This window comes from Impatiens glandulifera, chromosome 2 (genome assembly GCF_907164915.1).
Source record: "Impatiens glandulifera chromosome 2, dImpGla2.1, whole genome shotgun sequence".
NCBI lineage: Eukaryota > Viridiplantae > Streptophyta > Magnoliopsida > Ericales > Balsaminaceae > Impatiens > Impatiens glandulifera.
In genome coordinates this window covers 7,529,436-7,551,808 of record NC_061863.1, presented here as the reverse complement: position 1 = coordinate 7,551,808, position 22,373 = coordinate 7,529,436, and the positions used below count along the sequence as shown (strand labels likewise).

Genomic DNA, 22,373 nt, shown 5'->3' with positions numbered 1-22,373 from the left:
ATGTTGGTAGTTTCATTTTAAACATTGTCTTGTTTACCCAACTTTCATTCATTTTTTTCTTAATATATCTGTATTTTCATTCATTGTCCCAAAATACTCACGTTTTTCACTAAATTCATTAATTAATTCACTAATTACATATTTCTAATAATTACTCAATTTTATAATCATAATATATATATATATATATATAATTATCATGAAAAGCCTTTTATGTAATAATACTCGATTTTGAGTAGATAGTAATCAATAAAAGCAGCAACATTGGATAATCAAACTTCAAGCTTTCTGGAACGTACAAATACTGAGATGGTTCATGAAGATAAGTAATTGGCTAGAAAGCAATCTATACCAAGTTTCTTTTGAACAAGCTATGTTTAGATTGGGTGGAACCAGAACTAAAATGGTCCAATTCCAAATCTTTTGTTTTTTTTTATTTTTGGTCTCATTTGTAGAAGACAATGCAAATCCTTGAGACATTTTCTCAAACAAGTGGTGGGCAATAAGAATAAATTGACACTAGTAAAAAAAGGACCTTTACCGACGGTTTTTCCCGAAGGTTTTGTAATACTCTCCTAAATACTCCCGAGAGGGATAAATCCTTCGGGATTAAAAATAGATTCCGAGTGGTGTGTAAAACCTTCGGGTTTATTAATCATTACCGAAAGTTCTACCAAGAACTTTCGGTTTTTACCTTCCCAAAAAACCCAAAAAAATTCTAAGTGTTTGGTGTGGGTTAATTGCGAAGGTTTTTGTAAAAACCTTCGGTTTTGAAATCCATTGGTTTTTTAATTGCGAAGGTTATTCAAAGAACCTTCGGTTTTGACCCTAGATTAAAAAAATCTGAAAATTTTCTAAGTATGGGGAAGGGTAAAAACCGAAGGTTTATTTGAAAACCTTCGGTTTTGACCCTAGATTAAAAAAATCTGAAAATTTTCTAAGTATGGGGAAGGGTAAAATCCGAAGGTATCCGAAGGTTTATTTGAAAACCTTCGGTTTTGACCCTAGATTAAAAAAATCTGAAAATTTTCTAAGTATGGGGAAGGATAAAAACCGAAGGTTTATTTGAAATCCTTCGGTTTTGGCCCCTGTTTAAAAAAATCTGAAAATTTTCTAAGTATGGGGAAGGGTAAAAACCGAAGGTTTATTTGAAAACCTTCGGTTTTGACCCCTGTTTAAAAAAATCTGAAAATTTTCTAAGTATGGGGAAGGGTAAAAACCGAAGGTTTTCAAATAAACCTTCGGTTTTGACCTTAGATTAAAAAAATCTGAACTCCTAAATTATTTTGTTTTTAACCAAATAATATTAACTCCTAACTAATATAATCTATTGTGTGTTGTATTTTAAAAATTAATATTGTGTTTAATGTTAAAGTATTTATGATTGTGTTTGATTATTATTTGAATGTTTATGTTTGATTATCTTATGAATGTGTGTAATGTTTGATCATATGGATTATGCAATGTTTTAAAGATATCAAATGTGTTAAATTAATGTTGTTCAAGGTTATTAGAAAGTGATAAACAAATGAATTTAACAATTGGTAAAGTGATAATTCCTAAAGTTATATAATGAACTTTCGGAAATAACCATCAAAAACCGAAAGTTAATAATATAACTTTCGGTTTTACCCTTTCCAAGACCGAGAGTTTTATCTAAATCTTTCGGTTTTTATAGCTATTTCCGAAAGTAATGATAAAACTTTCGGAAATATCACTTCTCATTTTTTAAATTAAAGTGTTTTTTACCTTCCACATATAGACTCCTAACTAATATAATATATTGTGTGTTGTATTTTAAAAATTAATATTGTGTTTAATGTTAAAATGTTTATGATTGTGTTTGATTATATAGAGAAGTGTATTTGAATGTTTATGTTTGATTATCTTATGTATTTGTGTAATGCTTGATCATATGGATTGGGAAATGTTTTAAGGATATCAAATGAGTTAAATTGATGTTGTTCAATGTTATTAGAAAGTGATAAACAAATGAATTTAAAATTTTGTCAAATTGTAAAACCGAAAGTTTATTATATAACTCTCAGAAATAGTTATCAAAACCGAGAGTTTATTTCACATCTCTCGGAAATATGAAAATCAAAATCGAAAGTTTTAGTACAACCTTCGGGTTTTACATTGATAAAACCGAAAGTTTTAATTAAACCTTCGGTTTTTACATTGATAAAAAACGAAGGTTTTAATAAAACTTTCGGTTTTTACATTGATCAAAAACCGAGAGTTTTATTAAAACCTTCGTTTTTTATCAATGTAAAAACCGAAGGTTTAATTAAAACTTTCGGTAATAATTTAATAATAAAAAAAATAAAACCCTTTTCCCCCTTTTCTTCTTCCCGTTTCTTCTTTCCCCGTTTCTTCCTCCCGCTTCTCTCTTCCGCGCCCCCTTAGCCCAAATCGACGCCGCCAGATAGAAGACGCCGCCGACCAAAGACGCCGCCGACCCAAGACGACGAGCGACAGACGACGACGCCGCCGCCACCAACTGAAGGCGCCCTCTATTCCTGTTTGCCGCTCTTCTCCTCCTTCAGCCGTTGGTCTTCTCCTCCTTCAGTCGCTCTTCTCCTCCGACCAAAGGTAATCAGTTATATATATATATGAATTGAAATTTAGGTTTATTAGAATTATGATTGGAGTTTATGTTAGAATTTTAGGTTTGAATTTTATGTATGAATTTTAGGTTAGAATTTGGATTTTTGTTTGATTGAAGTCTGATTTTGGTTTGATTGCATTTTGATTTAGATTAGATCTTGTTTAGTTGGTTTGATTTTGGTTGGATTGAAATTTGATTTTGGTTTGATTTAGGTTAGATTGGTTTGATGTTGGTTTGATTTTGGTTGGATTGAAGTTTGATTTTGGTTTGATTTAGTTTAGATTGGTTTGATGTTAGTTTGATTTTGGTTTGATTGAGGTTTGAGTTAGGTTAGATTGATTTGATGTTGGTTTGATTTTGGTTTGATTGAAGTTTCATTTTTGTTTGATTTATGTTATATTGGTTTGATATTGGTTTGATTGAGGTTAAATTTTGGTTTGATTTTGATTTGAATTGAATTGATTTAGGTTAGAATTGAATTGGATTGAAATTTGTATGAATTTGATTAATTTTATAATTGAATTGGATTGAAATTTGTATGAATTGGATTTAGTTGGAATTAGTATGAATTGGATTAAATTTAGAATTGAATTGGATTGAAATTTGTATGAATTGGATTTAGTTGGAATTTGTATGAATTGGATTGAATTTAGAATTTGATTGAAATTGGTATTATTTGGATTTAGTTTGAAATTTTGTATGAATTGTTGGATTTGGTTTTTGATTCATACTTTATTGTTTGATTAATAGGGTTTATTATTGTTCGATCTACGTACACCGCCCGCTCTTCTTCTTCGTTGCTCTTTTTGTGCAAGGTTAGTTATTGTTGTTTTATTATATGGTTAGGTTAGTAATTTAATGTTATATTTGATGTTAGATTTAATGTTAGATTTATGTTAGATTTAATGTTAGATTTATGTTACATTTAATGTTAGATTTATGTTAGATTTTAATGTTAGATTTAAGTTTGATTTATGTTTAGGGTTGATTTATGTTAGATTTTAATGTTAGATTTAAGTTTGATTTATGTTTAGGGTTGATTTATGTTAGATTTTAATGTGAGACTTAAGTTTGATTTATGTTTGGGTTGATTAATTATGTTAGATTATGTTTGAAATGTTGAATTAGATTGAGTTTGAATTAGATTTCATTTTAGGTTAGAATTGTTATATGGAATGAATTGTGTATGAATAAAATTATGTTGGATTAGAATTGATTGCTTTGAAATGTGTAAGAATGAAATAATGTTAGATTATATGTATGCTAGATTTACGGTGAAATTTTGGTTGGATATGTAGAGATTATGTTAGAATTATGTAATCCTAATTAATTTAGACAAAGTTAAGGAAATAATAATGTGGGTTGTTTTCCATTTTATTAGAAAGATGGAAGTACCCGATAAAAGCTGGATGACTTTACGTCGAGATCATCCAGATTACGAGGAAGGTGTTGACAAATTCCTCAAGTTTGCTGTTAGGAGTACATCCCGACAAACAGTGAAATGTCCTTGCGTGAAATGCTTGAACACGCCGTTTATGGAAATAGACGAAGTGAAGAGTCACCTCATCATTTATGGAATAAATGTGCATTATGAGTACTGGTATTGTCATGGAGAAAAAAGACGTACTACTCAAGGGGTTAATGACGATGTCGATGAAGATGCCGATGACTACGATGATGATGATGATGATGATCAGTTAGAGGATGTCGTGCCAGAATTCAACGATCCGAGAACGGAGACGAATAATACAGTTAACGAAGAGGTCAATGAAGAACGTTATATGCACAATTTCATAAACGATATGTTCTCCAACGTTAATGATGTCCCGAACAACCATGAACCAGTCGAAGATGCGCAGAGATTTTATAAATTGATTGATGATTCCAAACGGCCATTGTATGAAGGTGCTCGAATAACGAAATCATCGGCACTATTGAAACTACTTCACATAAAGAATGTCTGTCAATGGACAAATTCTTCGTTCGATATGTTGTTGCGTCTAATTAAAGACTACATATTACCGATTGACGCTCAATTGCCAAACTCCTACTACGAAAGTAAAAAATTCATTACTGATATCGGGCTTAAGTATGACAAGATAGACGCATGTAAGAACAACTGTATGCTATTTTGGAAGGACGACAAAAATGAAGATTCTTGTAGAGTTTGTGGTCTTTCAAGATGGAAAGTCGACCAAACAAGTGGGACAGTTCGAGAGAAGCAAAATGGGAAATTCATTCCAAAGAAGGTGTTGAGATATTTCCCTCTAATACCAAGACTGCAAAGACTATTCATGTCCTCAAAAACGGCTCCAATGATGAGATGGCATAAAGAAGGAAGAGTTGATAGTGATACGTTGAGACATCCCGCTGATTCCTTAACCTGGAAAACGTTCGATGAAAATTATAAAGATTTTGCGTCTGAATCTCGAAACGTAAGACTAGGTTTATCAAGCGATGGGTTTCAACCATTTGCAAATGGAAAAAAGTCATATAGTGTTTGGCCGGTTATTCTCGTTCCTTATAATGTGTCACCCACTACTTGCATGGATTCTAGCAATTTTATTTTATCTATGTTAATTCCGGGTCCAAAGAGTCCGGGAGATGCAATTGACATATTTCTCCAGCCATTGATCAACGAGTTGACTGAACTGTGGCAAACTGGTGTGAGAACGTTTGATGCATACACCTCGCAATACTTTAACATGCGAGCGACGTTGTTGTGGACCATTAACGACTTTCCCGCATACGCGAATTTATCAGGCTGGAGTACGAAAGGTAAATTTTCTTGTCCTTGTTGTAACAACGACACGGTATCTCTTCGATTAGTTCATGGTTCCAAACAATGTTACATGGGTCATAGACGCTTCCTTCCACCAAAGCACAAATACAGAAGGGATAAAGAGTCGTTTGATGGTCGAACTGATTATGGAGAGCCCCCTAGATTGTTAACGGGTCAAGAAAGTTACGAGCAAGCACGAGACCTAGAAGACATAATTCTTAGTACGGATCTAAGCAAGAAAACCAAGATATATCATGAAACGCGGGGAGACAATTGGAACAAATTGAGCATTTTCTTCCGCTTGCCTTATTGGAAATCATTATTATTGAGACATAATTTGGATATGATGCATATTGAGAAAAATATTTGTGATAGCGTGTTGGGAACAATAATGAATGTGAAAGAGAAGACGAAGGATGGTCCTAAAGCGCGTAAAGACTTACAACTATTAGGCATAAAATCATGGTTACATCCTATAAATGATGAAGGAGTGGTTCATTATCCAGAAGCGCCTTTTACTTTGACATCCGATAATAAAAAGCGTTTTTGGAAATTCTTGAAAGATCTCAAGTTGCCTGATGGTTTTTGCTCAAATATCAGTGGTTGTGTAAATTTGGAAGAGAAAAAGATTTCGGGATTAAAGAGTCATGATTGTCACATTTTGTTGGAATATCTTATTCCTTTAGCAACCCGTGGATTACTTTCAGATAATGTGAATGATGCGTTAATAAATTTGTCTCGGTTCTTTCGGTTGTTGTGTTTCAAAGAGTTGATTCAAGCGGACCTCGAACAATTGTAAATGGATATTACATTGACACTTTGCAAATTTGAAATGATTTTTCCGTCGTCAATTTTCGACATCATGATGCATATCCCGGTTCACTTGTCATTTGAGGCTTTGCTTGGGGGACCTGTTCAGTATCGATGAATGTATCCGTTTGAACATTACATGGGTACAATGAAAAGATATTTGCGGAATAATAACCACCTAGAAGCCTCTATAAGCGAGAGCTATCTTGTAAATGAGAGTATTAGTTTATGTGCCAGGTATATGGAGGAAGAAGAGCAAGAAAATGCACAAACTGAAATCTCGGGCATTTCTATATTTTCATCGTTGGAAGACCTATCTAACGGAAAAATATACAACTTGGATTATATCGATCGAGTGACAGCTCATTCATACATTTTGAAAAATTGCCCCGAAGCTGAACCTTTTTACATGTAAGATTCTATGTTGCTGTTATTAATTAGCATTAAAGAGTATGCTATTTAATATTCGATCTATTTGCAGAGATTACATGCAGTATTGCAATAACAACGAGTCTCGTGGAGAAACGTTTGCCGCATATTTCAAGCATAGAGTGAGTTCATTATAAACCATATATTCTAACTCTTTATATTTATTTTAACAACTACATGTCGGGTAAATGTATGTATAGGTTGCTCAATTAACCGAATTTAACGACATATCAAGAGACCTCAAGATCTTAGGAGAAGGTCCAAGTATGTACTCGTCTATGTATGTTTGGTGTAAAGTAAACGGATACAAATTCTGTACAGAAAAACACGACGAAGGTTTGACAACTCAAAATAGTGGGGTGGTTGTTGAAGGGTTCAATGGGTCTGAAACTATGTCATACTACGGAGTTTTAACAGATATAATCGAAGTGCAATACTTTTCTCACAAACGAGTTGTTTTATTCAAGTGTAAGTGGTTTGATACACACTCGGGGGAACTAGGAGTGAAAGTGGATAAATATGGCTTCGTAAGTATAAATGTAAACCGAATTTTAAAAACCCAAAGTCAAGACCCGTATATATTGGTGAGTCAAGCAAAACAAGTCTTCTACGCCCTTGATATGTCAGCCCGACCCGGTTGGAAGATTGTGACAAAAATAAAACCGCGGTTTACAAATATATAGATCAGATTAATTAATTAAGTAGATTATATGTTTTTTACTTTATATTATTTCTTATTACTACTTTATTTCAATTAGTCGCTCATTTATTAATGGTATGCATTAAGAATGTCTAAAGGTAGTAAAGAACCTTGGTGGAGTATGAGGAAAACACCCAGCAAACTCTTAAAGCCGTACTAGAACCTCATTGCACAATCAGAAAACTTATGGCTCCGAGAATCGTCTACTAGAGATCCACCACCTATTGCTGTAGTCCCGATAGCTACTGCTCCCCCAACAGACGGGGATGTTGAGGCTGCTGAGGCAGAAGAGTTTGTAGAGAGTACGTTTACTGATGTGGGGGATGACGACGATGAGGTTGACGACGAGGGTCACGAGGAGCCTCAGGACGTGGATGAAGAGGAGGAGCATGGATCCACTCCCGACCCATCATCGACAGGTAACTTGTTTACAATTAGTTATAGTTTGAATTGATTCACATATCTGATTATGAATTTGATCTATTTTGAAGAATCTTGTGCCCGCAAGAGACGAGGGAAAAACAAGAATATTGTGTTATCTAAGAGACCAGCGGGGACAAGGATTCCTCTAACTTTTAGAGAGGTAGATGGGAGGCTGGGCGATGTTGACGTTGGAAGAACAAGGTGGTCTAGACATGTGGGGTCGGTTGTGCGGGATCCCTCAGCCGTCTCGCACCGTCTTTTGAAGTGGAAGGCATTAAGTGCTGACCAATTGGATTACATTTGGACTGCTGTGAAGGTAAAGATTAATTAATTATACATTAATCATTCAATAATTATTTTAAAAAATTTAAATGTTTTTATTTTCAGGATCCGTTCGAGGCTACTAATGGTCCTATTGATTCTTTTCGAAAGACCGGAATGGGACACGTCAGACAGATATGGGATAGATGGCGCTCGGATTTGCACAAGGAATATACCCGCGTCCATAAAGGAGACGAGGCCGCGGTACTTGCCAATCCTCCACCAGACTACGATCGAGATGATTGGGAGTTTGTGTGTCGCAACCATTTCTTTACGGAGAAATTTATGGTACGGTTTCATAATTCAAATAAAATATGATATTATTTATTCTAACTTCAATTATTTTATTTGAAATTCAGAAAAATAGTAGCACAAATATAGCTAACAGAAAACAGCTGAAATTCCCGCATCATACGGGAAGTAGACCGTTTGCTCAAATTGAAGAAGAGTTGGTAAGATTGTTATGAGTTATATAATAACTTAATATAAAGATTGTTATGAGTTATATATTTTTTTTTTCAACAGGCGATTGAAATGGGACGGGCTTCATCTGTCGTTGAAGTGTTCAAGAGGACCCGTACCCCAAAACCGACAAAAGAAAACCCAACTCCCGTCCCGGACGAACGCGTGCAAGAGAAAATTGTAAGTGAATTGAATTTAAATAAATTACTTATAACTAGTTTATAAATTATTATATAATTGACAAATTATTTCAAATTTGCAGGTTGAGATGAAGGAAGTTCTAAGTAACGAACCGGAAATATCAGACTTTGAGTTGACGGAGAGAGTATTCGGACCCCAAAAACATGGGGGAGTATTCGGTATGGGATCAGGCGTCCGACCCACACACTTTCGTCAGGATCTACGAAGTTCTAACAATTCTCAACGAGCCACTAATCGATTGTTTGAGGAGAATCAAAGAATGGCGATGGCACTTGAGGAATTGAAGAAAAGGGATGAAGAAAAAACTCAAACGATTAATCAAATCCAAGCGGAAAAGGTAGAATTGATTTCAAGAACGGATAGGGAAAGTGCAAAACAGGAGAAAGAAAGGTTAGAATTGAATGCAAGATTAGAGAGTTTTGAAATGTTTATGCGGCAATATCAACCACCCCCTCCCCCCACCAGCTAGCTCTAAGACGTTTCGACTATATGAATTGATTGAATATGTTTAATGGTTTAATGTAAAACATGTTGTTGGGATGATTGATTTGAGAATTTTGGAATGATGATTTTGTTTCATGAATTGATTGGTTTGGCTGAACAGGTTTAGGTTTTGGTTTTGGTTTCGGTTGAGCACAAAACAATAGGGCTATTTTGTAAATTTTTTAGAGAAAAACCGAAAGTTAAATGGAAGCTTTCGGTTTTTCTTTAAAAGAAAAAACCGAAGGTTAAGCTAATAACTCTCGGTTTTTCTTTAAAGGGAAAAACCGAAGGTTAAGCTAATAACTCTCGGTTTTTCTTTAAAGGAAAAACCGAAGGTTAATTCAATAACTCTCGGTTTTTCTTTAAAGGGAAAAACCAAAGGTTAAGCTAATAACTCTCGGTTTTTCTTTAAAGGAAAAAACCGAAGGTTAAGCTAATAACTCTCGGTTTTTCTTCAAAGGAAAAACCGAAGGTTAATTCAATAACTCTCGGTTTTTCTTTAAAGGGAAAAACCGAAGGTTAAGCTAATAACTCTCGGTTTTTCTCATTTGAAGAAAACCCGAGAACTGTAGGATATCTTTCGGTAAACGCACAATTATTTTTAACGACGGAGTCAATACCGAGGGATGGCGACAGTTACCTTAACTCTCGGATTTTGGTCTATACCGAAAGTTATAGGGTCAAAACCGAGAGTTTTCACTCTCGGTTTTGACCACTTTTTTACCAGCGTGAGAAATTTGATATCTTTTGATGCATTTCTGAATGTGGGAGGAAGAATGTAGGATATTGGGTTGGTTATTTTCACTCTCTTTTATAAATTCCTATGGCATTCACGGTACTTTTTCTGCTTTATATTGATACAAATTTTATGCAAGGAGTATAGCAGGTCTTGCTGCTTGGATTTCTTTTGTCATTTGCCTAATTTCTAATATACTATAATTTTCAGGGTGTTAATAGTGCTTAATAGAGAATCATATAATAAGGTTCATAATATATTAGCGTTTTTCAAAGATTTGCAAACCACAACGCCAATTGATGTTCGCATTGAATGCTCCCCAAGCATGGCAATGCTGGATGAATCTATTTTAAGATGAGGTTGTGTTTTGTTGTTTTTTAACTCGTATCTTTGAAGAAAAACATGCAAGCGGACATTAAAAATACAAAATGGAACCTACATATGAATAAAAAACATGAGCACATAATTATATTATCTGGATGAGATCACACATTGAAAAACAACATAGTTACACATAATTAAAATTTTATTGACAGTTTCTAGTTTTGATTTGAATTTAGTTTCAGAAACATGATTTACATGGTTATAAAACATTGACCAAAACCTTGAAGAGTTATATATTTGGGTCTTGTTTGATATAAGTTATTGAAAATCAAGTTACGTGGGTAAGAAAATAATTCTTTATTTTTTTAAAATATTGAAGCATTTTTGTCGATGATTAATTGAATGATATACTGATGATTAGATTGTTAATTAGATAGTGAGTTATTTGGTATTAATCAGGTTTGAATGTGAAGATGTAAGTGGTTTGCTGTGAGGTTCTCAGGAACCCTCCGAAAGCTTGAGAAGCTCAACAATTTCATGTGAGGCATCAGATGCAGCCATTAACAATATTCCAAATGATTTGACACCACGCATATTCCTTGGTTTAAGATTAGCAAGTACAACTACCATCTTGTCCTACATGTTAAATTCATGAAGATCAACCGAACAAGGAAAATACAAATCAAGATCTAAAAGTTTTAATCATTTAAGTCACACTAGACTACAAAATACTTAATCTAAGTAAAGTTTCACAGTTTGTATCAATATCTTAGTTACAGTCATGGAAATGAAAGCCAAACTGACATCTAAGACTAGCCAAGCATATTTCAAAATGAACTCATGACTATAGATAGATTGAAAAGTTTATGAATATTTCAGATGTTACTTGTTCAACCTGTCAAGGCATGGATGAAACATTGGATAATCTTCTTTGTGACTGCACATTTTTGATGTATCATTTGAAATTGTGTCATTTCTTGTATATATGATGATTGGAATGAATAGAAAGAAGTGAAGATGAAATAGGATATGAAACTAATTAGATTGTTTTAAATTAGTTTTATACTATTTCAAATTTATAAAAAAAAATATAAATTAATAATAAAAAAATAAGTTAGAACAGTTTGGTTATGTTATTTAAGAAATTTTCAAAAACAAAAATTAAATCAATTATAATTAATATAGATATTCGACCCTAGAACAAACTAATCGGATATAACAAGTCATTCATTTAGAAATTGTTTATTCTACGAAAACGTTATATAGGCAATAATATTCTATAATCGTTTTCTCGAGTGTCTACTAACTTATAATCTGTTTTTGGCGACGATTTTGTGTTCTTATTCTCATTTTTATGTTTTATGTTTTATGTTTTTCTTCTTCTATGTTTTCAGAAAACTATACTGAAATTTACCGAACTAGACTTTCATATTTTCTTTATTTATATAATTAATTGATCTTGAATTATTTAAAACTTATTAATTTAACTTCTCACGTATCCTTAACATAATTTCCCTTCAACTATATAATTTTAAATATATAAATTTGCTATTTGAATAAGGTATTTTCATCACTTTTTAAATTTCGTATATTTATTTTATTTTAGTAGGGGTATTTTTGAATCGGTTCGATTAATATGTTTAATATTCTCACTTATTACCTGTAATAGTATAATACTTATAATCTTTATAGATCAGGAAAAAAAGAAAATACTGAATTCGTCGCCCTTGGACCTTGGTTATAACAGGATTATATGAGCCATGGATTTCAAGGTGGTCTATTGAAGCTGGTTGGATACAATAATAATGATAATGATCTTTCCGGCCAGGATGACACTTCTTCACAAAACCACTTTGATGGTGTGGGTGTGGCTAATGCAAACCAACTTCAATCCCATTGTCTTGATATTTCTTTTCACCTGTTTTATAAGTGAGTGTAAATTGGAATTGGTATGGTTTGATGAACCCCCTTTTCTCCCACCATCAACAATATGGTCACTAGAATCAGAAGCATCATTTCAATGAATGATTGTGGAAGAATTTGTTATTTCGGTGATTTCGTTTATTCGGATTTCAGGTATTTTATTTCAAAACTCATAATTTAGGGTTTCTTAATGTTATAATTATACAAAAACGAGATTTTGTTATAACTGTTTCAAATGCCGTTAACTTATTACTTAACATTATAAATTAAATATCTATAATATTAATTTAACTAAATAATTTCATTTCAGCGAATTAAATATTTGACTATCTATAAAATTTAATAATCAAATTTATATTTTTATGATGACCCTATAATTCATGGATTTGTTATATTAGATATTTAATTAATTTACAATTTTGTTTAGTGATTTCAACTCTATTATCTCCATATTCTCATTTAATTTATTTTTGAAATAATTAATTAAAATAGTAATAAATTCAATCTAATCTTAATTCTAAACTACTAATTAGTAGCTAATAATAATTAGAAATGATTTAAACTAAAAAATTTAATTAAAATATATGTAACAACAATAGTTAAAACAAAAATGGAAATGAGGTCTTCCAATTGAAAATTGTTGAAATGTTGAATAATAAATAGTTAAATTTCATTTATTAATACGAGGTTGTCCCTCAACAACACCCTCCCCAGTTAGATACAACAACTTCATTTGTCATGAGCTTGTTTGAATTTTTATATTTTATTTAAAATTTAATCATTATTTCATTAATTTAATTATGTTTTTTATTTATAAAAAATATCATAAATTAAAAGTATTTTAGTCTTTAATAAAAAAAAATATACTTTTTTATAATTTTTTTTTTATCAAACTAGTATTTTCTTTTGGAAAAACCAGAAAAAAAATCAAAAAACAAAGATCTAACTAGCTCAACTCTTCATTCTTTATTTTATAAATATGATAAAGTATAATATCTATACACATGAAAAATGATAATAAAAAAGGACAGATTGATTGATAATACACATTATTTAATTAAGTTATTAAATAATTAATAATATTATAAATTTAAATATTTGCAGCCGTGGAAAGTAGGAACCCTATCCATAACTTTATAGTTAGTTAAAAATTAATTTTATAGTTTGTCTCTCTCCCCCGATCCGATGTTAAGTGTGAAAAAGTATTTGATCCTTTCCACTTGAGTTATTTTATTATATTTTATATGGAGAATCTGACATCCCTTCCTTGGCCTTTTCTTCTATTCTATTCTAAATAATCATTGACTTTTATAATTATATATAAAATAAAATTAAAATTTTAAATAATTTATTATTTATTATCTTAAATAAAACTTTTAAGTAAAATTATGAAATAATTGATGAGAAAATGAATTGTTCAGAAGTTCAGTGCTTCAATTCATGACGTGTTGTGGCAACTAAAAAAATATATCGACGTGGAACATCTAGAAGCAATAGGAATTTTGAGAAAAGATTCCTTAGAATAAAAGGTTTTGTTTGAATGATTTTTTTTAAAAAAAAAAAAATTAATCGTAATTTTATCTGCAATTTTGTTAATTAATTACTAATTTATTTTATAAATAAAATTATTTTATTATTATATATTAATAACGGTTATTTTTTTTATAATTCTCAAAATAATTTATTACTCAACATTTTTTAAATAAATCAAGTAATTTATAACCAAATAAATGATTGATATTAGTTAAACCTTAAACTCTATGCACACACTTAAAACTATTAATACTTATATAGAAATGATATGAAAAGGAAATTTGGAATAAAACAGTCAGTCTAATGGGTTAAAAAAATAAAAATCATTACCTTTCCTATCGCCTCATCCTTATAAACCCTAACTGCTACTCATTTCTAAACTCATCCATTTCCTTCTCTTCTTAATCTTTTTTTTAATATTTTTGCACCTTTTTTCCTCCAATTATACAATTAATTCACCATGACTATGGATATGAAATGTATGTTATGGTACGTCTTCACCCATCTCCCTCGCACCTTCATACTCTATTCTTCTTCATCTACCATTTTTACTATGTTTTTCTTCTTCCTAATCATCTTTCTTTCTCTCTGTCTTTCTTTTCTCTCTTTCAACTTATCAATTCAAGTAAAACTCAACAAACTTCGCCTATTGCAAGGAAAATTCTCACCTCTAATTTCCGTCTTGTTCTTCTCTTCCTTTTTGATTAAACAATCCAATTTTACTATGCTAGTTCTCCTTGTTACGTTCACGTCTTCCTATTATGCCCCTTTGCTCGAGTGGATTCATCGAAAGATCCGTTCCGTATTTGGGACTAATAATTTGGATATGAATGTTGTTTTTAATTATGAGTCGGGTGATCAAGATTCAAGCGACGTAATCATTGATATTGAACAAGACATAGATGGTTGCATTGAACAAGGTACTTAACACTCGTTTTAGTGTATGTAATATTATTTGGATTTGCATGTGTTACTATATTTGTTTGAATTATAATGTTAATAATTTATGAAATTTAAAGATTATTTTGAAATGGTGTAAGTTAGGTTTGGCTTAAAAATAAGAGAGGGAGGGATCCGGTGGTGAAGGGAAGAGGCACAAATAGTGAGACACGGTGGTCACGGCTTCTCTGGTCGTTTTGTAAAAGAACATGTTATGGATAAATGATAAATATGGTGAAGGAAAAAAACAAAAAGACTATTTTTTTTTTTTTTAAGTATTGAGTAACATATATCTTAATAAATTATTATTATGTATCACTTGGATAAAATATAAGAACTTATGTGTTTAAAATATAAATAAAAAGGTAAATTTGTACAAGTAGTATCAATATCAGGAATTATAAATTAAAAAATGGTTTGCAAACTATCTATATATGTATTTTGCCAAATTATATTATTTAAACTAAATGTAATTTAGTAAAAAACAATTAGTTAAAATATTGTTCGATAACGTATAGACTTATTTAAAATGAAGACGTATCCTTAACTGTTTTAAGGATAAACGTTACTGATACCCCTTGTGGAAACGAAACGATAGACATCGTATCGTAAGGGTTTTAAGGGTAACCGTTACAAATACAAGTATCCGTAACAATTTGAAGGAGAATCGTTACTGATACTACTTGTGGAAAAAGAAACGACCGATGGCGTATTAATAACGACTCTTCCGTATATCCGTTACGGATCATATTTATCAGTTACTGATATTTTGATATCAGTAACGGATACGTTCAACCGTTACTGATAAAAAAAATTTAAGGATTCGTTACCGAATCCCTTTTTTCTACTAGTGTTAATTTCTATACTTTGTCAATTATTTAAATAATTTTATTGGCGGATAATTATAAAAATAAAAAGTGAGTACTTTTTATAAAAATTTATAAATATTAATAATTTTTGATAATTTTTTTTTTAAATACAAAATATAAAATATTTTAATTAATAAATTAAAAAATATAATAAATTAAATAATATAAAATAATATTTAACTATACTGAGATTAAAATAATCAAAATTACATTTATTTAAAAGAAACTCGTGTGGAAACAAATCAATACAATTTCAAATTTCAAAGCACATGGGTTAGGGTAACTCAAGTGAGCTTAATTAAGTTAATGATCAGACTTATTTAATTTTTATTGACTCAGTTCGAATTCAAATTTAAATTCGAACGAGTTTATAAATTTAGCTTGAACTCGACTTAAAAATTTATCCATAAATTTGAGCTAATTAAATTAAAATTAAATTTCGAGCTCGAGCTCAAACTCAATGCAGGAGTGAAGTACTTTTCTGATAGATAGAAAAGAAGGGAGACGGCTAGAGATAAAGATGAGAGCAGGTAATTGTGATGATCGAAAATATGAACTAATAGAGTATGATTTTAAAAAATAATTATAGATACATTATTACGAAAAAGATTATGATTTTGAAATTAGTTTTGACCATAGGCTAATAAGGGATTGATTTTCCTTGTGATATTATATTTACTAAGACAATATGGTTATGACATGTTTACTTTTAATTTTAAGTTTATAAGTTTGATATTAAAATTATTAAAAATAATATATTATATAGTGTTTTGTTTGAAAAAACTATACAAACCATCGAACTAGTTTGATATGAATCGAATTCGACACAGATGCCATACACCTAGGTAAATCAACAATGTGACCCCCATCGAATGCAATCACTTGTGACTGAACATACAAGTAGTTTTTAACTGTTCTTGTTTAAAATATTTTATTTTCAATTATTAATATTTTAAATAGACATATTGAAACACCAAAAAATAAATAAAATTTTCTGATATGAAAATTAATATTAAAATTAACATCTCATAATTTTAAGATTTGTTCTATGTACTCAACAAGTTTATTTATACAAATAATATTAGAATTATTTAATATTTAAAATTTTAATAGAATCAATTTATATAAAAGTGAGTAAAAAATTTCAAATAATTATTAATACTAAGTAATTAAAATTCCTCTTCCTCTATCATTTTTACAACCATCAATATGTTTCTCTTTCTTCCTGGTTTTTTTTCCATTTAAAGTAGAATTAGTATGAAACCTCATAGTTATGACTCCCGCTTAAATTTAAAGTGCTTTCAGATAAAATCGTACATGTGATATTTTTGATCTCTTAAACCGACTTTTACCACTAATCTACTTAGTCCGCAAACACATTGCGCAAAATTTACCGCCTAACATGCTCGAACAATGACAAAACTACGTAGCAGGTTGTGATGGGCTCTAGACCAATGTAGAATTTTTAAAACAATATATATATATATATATATATATATATATATATATTTAATATATAAATTTTAATTAATATATAAATAAAATTTATTTATATTAGTTAAAGTATAAGGAATTAAATATAAAATAATTTAAATTATATAATAGTGTTATTAATTATTTTAAAACTACATTTATATGATAATTATGTATTTCCTTTGTTTTGTAAAAATTAATATAATTAATAATTATACTATTATAATTTTATTAAAATAATTATTAATAATATTTTATTTTATATAAATAATATTGTTTTAATATACAAATATTTATAATAATACACAAAAATTTAATTAATATATAAATAAAATTTATTTATATAAATTAAAGTATAAAGAATTATATATAAAATAATTTAAATTATATAATAGTGTTATTAATTATTTTAAAACTACATTTATATGATAATTATATATTATTATTTTTTTATTATTAATTTTAATATAATTAATTATACAAATTACTTATAAGATAAAGATTACAATAATAATTTATATAAATATAAATATAAAATAGTCTTTTATATTTTTTAATTTTAAATTATTTCGAAATTTTATATAAATTAAATAAATTGATATATTATTTATTCTTTCAAAACAATTTATATGCATTAATATTTTATAATTTGCTTTTAGAGTGTCTATTCACTTAATAATCTATTTTGTCATTATTTTGTATTTTGTTAAATATTTTCATATTTTTTTTTATATTATCACATAATTAGACTCCACTAATTAGACTTTTATATATATTTAATTTTTTTTTTAAATCTAATTAATTTTATATTTTTAAACCTAATTTTTCTTCAACTATATAGTTTTAAATTTATAAATTTCTTTTTTAAATCGATTATTCTTATCTTTGATTAGATTTCGTATATTTATTTCATTTTAGTAAAAGTATTCGTGAAACGGTTTGATTAATATTTTCACTTATTACCCGTATTATTGTAATACCTATAATATTTTCAGCCTAGTGAAAAAAAGTTCCTGAATTCGCCCTTAGGCTCGAACATAGGAACTTAGGGTTAATATCCACATCTTATTGCCGTTTTTCTTCTTACTTGTCTTCTTTTTTTCTCTATTTCAAGTTATCCATTTAAAACTTGACAATTTTTGCATAATACAAGACAAATTCATAAATTATTTAGATATAAAATAAATAAACACAATTTGATTGATAAAAATATTCTTAAATTATAAAAATAATTAAATAATTCTATAAAAAAATAACAATCATTCAAATAATCAAACAAACCCTAACAGAAAAAAAATAAAATAAAATAAGAGGAGTGATAAGGAAAAAAAAATTGAGAAAAAAATGTGAGAGAAAATGACGTCTTATAATCTTACTCGTTGAAAAAAGAAAAAGTATAAAAAAAATTAATTTCATATAAATATTTTATTGTTTTTCAGTCTCACAAATTTTATCTTTTAAATTTTTGTAACTTAGGCTTTGTTATCTTTGTGTTTTTTAAAAATTTATCCAAAATCAAATTTTCAATAAATAAATTCTCAATAATCACATCACTTATTTCATTAAACAAAATACTAAAATACCCTTTATTTTAAATTATTATTTTTTATTTTATTCATATATCAATATCTTTTAAGTCTTTTTACCAAAAAATAATAATCACCTTCTCAAAATCATCATCAATCATTACTTTTTTTTCTCTTTACATTTTTTTCAAAAACCCCATCCAAACAAAGACTTAATAATAATAAAGAAGGTATTAATTAGATTATATACTGGTCTCATTCACATCTTCAAAGTACACATCTTTCTCTTTTTCAAACCCAGCTCCAACAGCCCCATCCGTGCAACTTAAGAGCTTGTTTGATATTCGTAGTTTAAAGATAATTTTTTATTTTTTAAAAATAATTGATATGATTTGAAAATAAAACTGGTTTTTATAAACATGTATTACTTAAATACTCTTATCTTATTTAATAATAAAATTATAAAAATATTTAAATTAAAAATAATTTTGGTAGTTGGATTTTGGGTAATTTTATTATTAGCAAAAAAAAATGATATTTATGTATAAAAATCAGTTTTTTTTAAAAAAAAAAAATTATATCAAACTAAAATTACAAAAAAAAAAAACATTTTATTGTTTAAAAACCCAACATTAAACAAGCTCAATAATTTATTTATTTATTTATAAGTGGTTGACAGATTGAACCTACTGCATGGACCACTTCATGTCCCAAAATTTATAAATCTAATCATTTCAAGTTTTCACCTGTGTAGATCCCACTTTTGGGAGTTGGCATCAGCTGTAACACCCTATCAATTTTTATAAATGAGACAAATAATTTACCGTCCACTCAATCATCTGCCTACCGATCATCCACTCAGTAATCTTCCTTCCACGAGTTGCTATGTTATTTCATTAGATTGACCTTCAAATTAAGGTTCGTTCTAAATTTTCTTCTCTTGTTTTTACATTAATTGGACAATTGATATATTAGTAATTCTTATTTTTTTTCCTCATTATTACATTCCAACGAAACATATAAATATAAATAATTCCATATTTATTATATTCACCATTATTTTAACTCTATTTTTTTTATTTAATATAATTATATATTAGATTTAAAAAATATTTTTAACTTAGTCTTTAATTTATGATCGATGATAATGCCAAAAGTAATGGTAAATTGACATATGTGAGTCCTTAAGTAAATGCGTGTCTAAAATTGTGGTTGATGGGGATTGGGGAGGGTAAAAGTAAAGGTAAGATAGAATATGTAAGTTCCTACGTAAATGTGTGTGTGAATTTGTAGATCAAAAGTAATGATAAGATCTATACAAATTACTCGAAGAGTGGTCTATAATGAGAGATCAATTAGAGAATGCTTTTATAGTGATGTAACAATATTGGTAAGTCGAGGTTCACTAGTAAAAAAAGGGCAAATAGCTAGCAAATAAAGCGATTGGTGTTTAGAACCATCGCTATTACTATTGTTAATGGCGATTGGAATAAAATCTAATCGCAACTACTCATGTAATGTAATAACGATTGGTACCCAATCGCAATATAATATATCAACGATTGATATTTATTTCGATCCCTAATTAATAAGTATAGCACGATTGGTTTAAAAACCAATCGCTTTTTCCTATTAAAACCTTTCTCCTGCTCCACGCTTTTCTTTTCTTCATCGCCGAGCTTTCTCTCTCATCGTCGCTTCTTGCATCATCAACCGCCCCAATCATCATCGCCGCTTCTTGAGAGCTGCTTCAGTGTGCGCCGGGAACGAGACCGACCGACCGACCAAATCAAAGCGATCCAATCCAAACTATATACGGTATGCCCCAAAATGTGTAAGCTTTTGAAATCTCATAAATAATGTCTTGTTTTTACTAGCTTGATAGGCTATGTCTGATCTCATAGTTGCTTGCTATTTTGTATCCTCATACAGTGCCAGAAGTAAAGCACATTCTATTTAGGTTGTTTTGAGCCCACTTAGCTGTTGTATAAAATGTATTTACTTTAAAACGACAATTAACTGCAGAGATAACAAAATTTGACTAGAACTGCAAGATACGCCAGTGTGAACACTCACTTGGGAATTGGTATGTGTTGTTTGTTCCCCTATTTTATTGATTTTATGTTAAATATGGTTTTAAATGTTGACTAGTTCTTTGCAATCATTTCTCATACAGAACAAAAGAACAAAGTAGGAGAGATGATTTAGAGTCGCTTGGTTTTGTCCTTATATACTTTTTAAAAGGATGGTAAGTGGTAACTGATGTTATTTTCATCTATCTTGTTCAATTTTCATCTTGGTGCTTACTGTCATCCATTTTGACATATCTATTATGTATTTGTAGTCTTCCTTGGCAAGGACTAAGAGTTGCCAATAAAAAACAGAAGTATGAGAAAATAAGTGAAAAAAAAGCTTCCACGTCAATTGAGGTAACATATTGTCTCTCCTAGGCCTTCTTTGATCTAGGGTTATTTATGCAAGATATACCTAACTATGTGTTGCACCTCAGTCCTTGTGTAGAGGGTACCCATCAGAATTTGCATCATACTTCCATTATTGTCGATCTCTGAGATTCGACGACAAACCAGACTACTCTTATCTGAAGAGGATTTTCCGTGATCTTTTTATTCAGGAAGGTGTGCTTTTTTCTCTTTGTTATATAGCATCTTGGATATGGTTAGTAGTTTGTTCATCGACATTGTGCCTTCTAAACAGGTTTTCAGTTTGATTATGTGTTTGACTGGACCATTTTGAAGTATCGGCAATCTAGCCAAACACCTCGAGCTCAAGTAAGTTGACAGATCAAATATCAAATCTTCTTTTCTTCATTGTTGCCTATTTTTCTGCATGTGGAGTGAGCACTGAAGTAGTACCACCACCCCTGGCTTTACTCATACGATTCGGCAGGCAGGTAATAATACACTTTGAATAAGAAGTGATGGGACCTTTTATGGTTATTGTGTTGGGTTTGTAGTTCATATTTTAGCCTTATCTATTAAGTATATTTTTAACATCAGCCCCTTGGAAAGCTTCTTCTGGGCCACATGCAAATCTTGAAGGTTTATCCAAGCAGAAGGGTCATCATGATCCAATTGAATCAACTAGCAAAAATGTGCCCTATGTTAGTTAATTTGGATCTCTCTCTCTCACACACACGACACATGCATACATTTTCATTTGTTCGTTTTGTGCACTAATTAGAAACCATCCTCCACACTTTCCTAGAGAATCCAGTCATCTTTAGCAGTCTGATTTTAAGGTTTATTATACATTCTCCTATTTCCTAGAGAATCTAGGAAATTAGGTTATATGTACACAATCGGCAATGTCAAACTTAAGCTTAAGTTTCTGAAATAGGTGGGAAAAGACTACCTAAAGGTATAAATTCTAAAAAAAAAATAGAAAAAAATTGTTTTCGATAAAGGAAGTGCCAATCGCCATAGAGTAGAGGGAAATTATATAACAAAATTTAATTCATGTGAAAATTCATGTATATTGTATTTGATTATGTTTTTTCAAACTATTGAATATATAGTCACCATTAATTATTATATATTTTGATTCAATTTTTTATTTATAAAAATTAAGATTTTTAATTTTATGTCTTAATTATTTATTTATATATTTTCCTGTTTACATTAATCTTCCTCGTTCTTATTAAAAAAATACTTTAAATTTTTGGATAGCTATATACATTTATTTATTTTTATCTATTTCCAGCAATATTCCTTATTAAAGGAGAAATATTTGAGGGTGGTTTTAATTCAAACTTTAATTTGAAAATTTCTATCACTAAAAAAAGAGATTGAATTAAATAACTAAAACTTT

At 29.7% G+C, this 22,373-nt stretch overlaps 1 long non-coding RNA gene across 1 annotated transcript; it reads left to right on the top strand.

The window, feature by feature from the left end:
- Positions 1–20,378: 20,378 nt before the first annotated feature.
- Positions 20,379–21,389, top strand: LOC124928149. Its single transcript, XR_007098457.1, has 5 exons — positions 20,379–20,631; positions 20,730–20,793; positions 20,890–20,974; positions 21,055–21,181; positions 21,261–21,389. It is a non-coding gene; the product is annotated as an uncharacterized LOC124928149 (long non-coding RNA).
- Positions 21,390–22,373: the final 984 nt, after the last annotated feature.